This window comes from Falco punctatus, assembly GCF_963210335.1.
Source record: "Falco punctatus genome assembly, chromosome: 9".
NCBI lineage: Eukaryota > Metazoa > Chordata > Aves > Falconiformes > Falconidae > Falco > Falco punctatus.
This window is the reverse complement of record NC_137589.1, coordinates 7,553,958-7,560,320: the sequence shown is the minus strand read 5'-3', so window position 1 is coordinate 7,560,320 and position 6,363 is coordinate 7,553,958.

Here is a 6,363-nt window from a genome sequence, read left to right as displayed (position 1 = left end):
ATACAATGAAGTATGTAGTTTAATCTTATTGGCAAAGACTGAAAGAAATACAGTAATGATGGTGTTATTTGCCATTCCCAAGCTGAACTGCTGAAAATTAGGTTTTTCTTTTCCTACCACCAACCTATTTCTTATATTCTCACTTACAAAGACATTTAACAGCCTATGATAAACAAAGGGACCTGAAAAGCAAGTTATGCACATACACTCAATACACTAGTACACCTTTTCCTGAACTGTGTTAGTATGACGGCGTGATATAGTGCTATAAAACTTGAAGATACAAACACCCAAATGACAGTAAAGTGATTATTTTTTTTCAGAAGTGTATGCCCACACTTGTGTGTTTGAAACTCTGCAGGGTATATTTGTCCAGAAAAGCAGCCAATGAAAATTGTTTGTCCCATACTACCATGGGCCCACATAATCCCTCTGAGTTTGCTTTGAGTTTGCTACTGCTAATGGCCCTGATTTACATTTTTCCATTCTTGTGGAGGCCTCTATGAAAAAAAGAGGGTTAATATTTTTACTTTCTTCTAGAGTTTTTGCTTTTTTATCCCTTCCCGCAATGCAGAAGCAGGGTGTCCAGTCTGATAGATTTCTTAAGAAAGCCTCTTGAATTTTGACTCTCTGATTCCTCCTCTGTCCCCAGGCAAAGAGAATTATGTCTAAAACCACCTCTGGGATATATGTAATTATTATTTTTCTCTTATATGGCAGCAGTGTGGTATGAGCACAGTGAGGCTACATGGTGATTGTGAATGAATGCAGTTCCGACAAGCTTGGCTCACTGTTTTATTGCAAAGGCACCTTGAAGTTCAGCATTTTTTATGTCTTTGGAAAGCTTCATTTTGTAAGCTTGTTAGCATTCTGTTAAGGTAAGCTTTGCATAAGCATTATAATGCAATATACTATAAGCTAAGAGTTTTCAAAAACCAGAACAACTCAAAGGCTTTGATGACAGAAGAAAAACAAAAAAAATCTTTCCTGAAATTTTTATCCAGTAATCTCATCTGTCTTCCACTAAAGTTAATGACAGTTCTGTCGACCATGGTACGGCCCAAACACAATTAAAAATCCCTTATGTTACATTATATAGTACACTACAGCTATTAGGCTAGAATTACATTTAATAAGTGACGCTCTCAACAACTAAGACATAGCAACAAGTAATTGTGCAATTTAATTCTGCCTTCTCATAATATATGTTTATGGTACAGGGTTGGTTTTGTTCTGTTGGGTTTTGGGTTTTTTTAATATACAGGAGTCTGTTTCCTTTAGACCATAGAATTAACAGAGCTAAGTAAATTTAATTCAACCATGTAAAATATCACTAAATTCTTCAATGCACTGTATAACCAGAGCACACGGCATTTTTCACTGCAATTATTCTCACCCTATGCCAGGAAAACACAAAAATCCTCATCTTCCAATCCTACAGAAAAGGAACTGAGGCACAGAAAGGCTAATTTATTTGTATAGAAACTTATGTTCATTATCTGTGGTCAGCTAGGAAACTGAACCTACAGCTCCCAAGGCCTAGACTGATACCCCGACTCTAGACAATACTCTGTCCTGGTTTGTCCTATTCAGTGTAAATGCACCATAGGTTTTATATCATAAAAATTATCATTTTCAGTCAGGAAAAGAAGCAAGAGTAGAACCATCAATTCTTTGCTCCCAGTGCTTGCAGGCAAAAGGATAATCCAAACAGAAGGGTGATTACAATTCTCTGTGTGTCCCACCTAGAGTATATAGCACACAGAAAAAAGATGCTGATATGGATCATTCACAAACTCTGTAGATTATTGCAGGATTTTGACAGGTTGCCAAAACTAAATGTATAGCACAAACCAAACACAAGAAATGGTATTTTTCAATAGCTTACAATTTATGCAATCTGAATGTTTTTTCATATAGCAAACAAAAAGTATGCCGGGATTATCCTCCTGCCAAGTTTCAAAGGCCTGTTGCTAACCGTGGAGGCACAGAACACCTAATAAAAGATCATGAGAATTTTTTAATCTGAAAGAATTCAGTAATCTTTGTATGGAAGCTGCTGCTACTGCTCCTCCTATAATTATATGTTGCATACATACACAGAGATTATTTTTTTCAAAGCCTAAAATGACTCACAACAAACCCGAAGTGCTATACTTCCCTACAGTTCATTACATATAGGTGAATTTCAGGTTGACTGGCTGCATTATCGTGGGAAAGTAAATTGCAATACTGAAGCAACTGTACGTCTCTATGCATCGATGCTTGCTTGCTCATAAGAATGCAACAATCAGAGCTGGGGGGAAAAAAAAGGATTAAAGCTAGGATAAAGTCTAATTTGAGGCTATTAAACATCACAGTTCTAAATAACAGATACAAGGTTTTAGAAGGTCAGTGAGGTATTTTCTTGTTCCAGGTCTCTGTCACAATGTCTGGGGCAGCAACTGTCTGTCACACAAAGACAAAACAAAATAATTGCAGGAAGTGCTTGAATACCAAGATCAAAGGACAAAGGAAGTGGCTGCAGAGGCCAGGGGAGCTTGTAGCTGAGCTGATCTCCCTTGTTCTAGCTGTCTTGGCAGTGCACTGTAGAACTGAAATGCGAGACCAGCCAGAGGTAGTTTTGTCGAGCTTATTTTTTTGCAGAAGGAGCTATGTCCACCTGATCAATCCAAGGAGGCACAATCCACACCTTATTTTGCCAGCCACACTAAACTGCATAATAAGAGAGACTTATCTGCAAGTTATACTGTTGAAAATACATGTTGGAAGGGTCATAAGACCCTACAATCCTAAAGACAAGTCTTCTGTTACCCTGACAGAAGATTGTATGATCAGGAAGGAGTTCAACCCAAGGTGTGGGAATACTCGACTCTGGCAAACAGGTTCCTTCCCTCCTTCTCACAGCCTCATTTTGAGTCTTACATCTTTGAGCTGGTTATACCAGCAAAGGGCAAAACCACAGCCTTCCCCAGGTAAGATATGTGATACTGCTGCCAAAAAGAGAGCAATAAGCAGGTATACAGTCCAATCAGAAGCCAACATGGTACAGTTCAATGTGGAATAACTTCTGTATTTTTAAGAAGCAAAAGTTTTAGTTCCCTATTGTTCAGTTCTAAAGCCAGTTGCTATTTTTCATTATACCTTTTAAGTACCAAAGATTCCTGCAGAAATGTATGGAACTTGCTAGCAATTTGGATGGCTATGAAAGAACAGAGCTCAAACAAAAGCCACCATCCTCTGCAGTTTGTTAAAGAGCAACTTTTCCCATTGCTCACTACTTTCATCCACCCATCCTTCTGGGCAAAGAGGGATAAATATAGCTCAGCTAGCATTAATTCTGCATCATCTGGAGACACCACTAGGAAAAGAACAAGCACACACATGATGCAAGAGAGAAGAGCTGGATGCTGAAAGTTACAGAGGTGCAGTCTCCACAAGCAATATATTATCAGCTAATATAGAGAGATATATGTAAACCTGACATCTACAAGAAACAGGTTTTACACTTCTTGAAAATGAGAGAAAATGCATGGGAAATCAAGGTGGTTTAGTTAAATTTGATTCTTCTTGAATCTTCCTGATAGTGATTTTAGTGCTTTAATTCTCTCTTCCAGTGTCCTTGCAAGCGAATATACTAACTTAGAAATCCTTCAAACACAATAATATGCATAACTCCCTTTCCCAGGAAAGATGAAGCAGAAAGAGTACCTAATTTTAGACCATAGATTCTACAGTACCTGCTGGTCCTCCAAGACATTTTCGTCCTAAGCTTCCCAGTCCTGCATCTAGCACAATTCAGTCACGTAGTGTTCAGTTCTTCAAGAACTAGAAAATCCCATGTAAGCTAGTGGAAGAACAAAGGACCCCTGTGCAGCCAGTAAGGTATTTTCTGCAGGAACCTCTCTATAACAAGAGAATGGCATTTCTGTGAACAGGAAATACAGAGGGAAAAAATCCAACTTGTGGGTCAAGCAGTCCTGTGATACTAGGATTAGATTCATTACAAGTTTCCAAATACTATCCGACTCCTTTCCAAAAACCTGTTCTTCTAGACCCTTCTCACTATCCAAGTGGGAAAGTGAAAAGAAGGAAAGAAGCTGAGCCAATGTAATGCTTCATTCATTGAGAACAGAGTGGTACTCCATAAGCTGTAGGTTATGTTTTAGTCTCCAAGCCATCTGTCCAAATAACATAAAAAAATATTTTCATAAGCCTTCTTTTGGTGAGAAACACAAAAGAAATAGCAGACTAAAAACAAAGAGACTTCCTGTTTATACTGCAGAGATTATTAGAGACAGACCAATGCTAAACTTAAGGAAATTCTTGTTTTAATTTTGGAATCCAACTTCGACTCCATACATATATAAGTATCTGAAAATGTGCTGATATTTGGCCATCACACTGGCGACCTTTTCCACAATCACAAGAGAACAGTTCAGAGTTTCAGATTAATAACTGTTGCTCTCAAATAAAGATGAAGATGGACTGTTAACAATATAATATAAAGCTTTCCATGCTTAGGTTTTTTGCTGGAATCCCAGTCACATGAGTAAAGCTACTATCAGCTGATGGTGTTGGATAACATATACAACTAATTCGGAACAAACTGTTTCACTTCCAGCAGAGAGATGTACAAAATCAGCATAGAAACAGATACCAGAATTAGCATATTTGAAAAAAAAAACAATGATTGAATGGACATGGAGAATAAAACCACTTCAAGCTGTCTCAGGCTTTGTCTGCAGATCAGAACTGAGATAGCATGCAATGGTGTAAGGTCTTCAATTTCAAAGCTGAGAGTTTGAATACTTCCCCAAACCAAAAAACACCACAGGGCTCTAGGTTTGGGATTTCATGCTAGTAGTGGTTATACCGGTGTATCTGAGTGACAACAGTTCACATGATTAGGTAGCAAGCTAGACTACTGTGCTACATTTGGGTCACTTACTGAAGATTCTGTACCTTGTTAAGACAAAGCTGAGTGAATTCTGTAATAAAAAGTGAAGGCTAAAAGAGATCTAATCACAAATGCTGCTGTGTTTTTAAAATTCAGTGACAGCAGTATTATAAAAGACATCATACAAAGCCAAAGAAAAAAGGTTCAAGAAGCTTAAAATATTATTCACAAAACTTTTGCAAATTAATTTTTTTCCTTTCTCTCTGAGAAAAAAAAAAATATCTTTGTTTATTTTTGGTGGAGTAACTTGATTTATGTTACAGAACCCAACAAAAAGGAAGCTGTCATAACAAATATCATCATAGATCGGGACTACAGGACAGAGGAATAAAACACAGCTTTGCAAATTGAGCTTCTGGAGAACCGGCAGTAACCAACAAAAACTACTTTATTCTCAGCTCAAAACTCTTGAGAAATATGCACAGTTAATTCTCACGATGGAGGGATAGAAATATCCAGATTAGCCAGCCAAGTTTCTAGCATTTTTTCCCAGTTTGTCAGCTGTCTTAGACTTCCCTACTAAGACAAGAAGAAAAAAACCCAACCAACCATTAGGCTGTATTTTATAAGAAGGTTCTAGTTGTAAATAGTTTTCAAAGCACTACTAACCGGTAAGTAAAAGAATCTGCAAAATTTTACAGCCTGAGAACCACATGTTGGAGATGAGGTTATGCAGTAGCAGTCATGGATGGCTACAAGGAGAGTCTGTTGGCTTGTTTAACCTCATGTCAATCCATCAACCTCCTATTAAAATATTTACTAATAATTTACTAAGCTTTTTAGGAATTAAAACTTCATTTTATTCTCATGAGAACACGCACTCTGGTTCACATGCTCCTGATGATACACAGCCAGGGAAGGTTTCGCCTAGCCTTCTGGCTCTCTGGCACCCCAGACATGGCACTGAAGCCGTGTAATCTCAAAATGCAGTTTCACATGCACTTCGGATAATGCAGCGTGGATACAGCAAGTGGAACCTCTCATGAAAAATCCTGACTACCTTGGATCTAATGGCTAACTTGGATACTTTTCTCCTCTTTCTTTGGTCTTACATTTAGTAGAAGTCTGACTTAAAAGATTTTGAAAAAAACATTAAACTCTTTATGAAGTGAAAAAAACTCTGATGAAGTAACCTCAAAGATGCAGCATGATGGAGAGTACTTCTGCTTATTCCATATGTTAAATTATATGAAAGGATAGCAAGATATTAAAAGTTCTTCCCTACTGTTAATTTTTCATTATGAAAAAATGCATATATTAACAAAGCTACAGAACTGTCCACACTGACACAAACAGAAAGAAGTTCTAATTATAAGATAATCACAGGTCTGAAAATCTTTTGTGACCTGAAAAATCTAAGGATGTCTGGTTTGTAGTACTAATTAAAAATTGTTCTGTTTAAG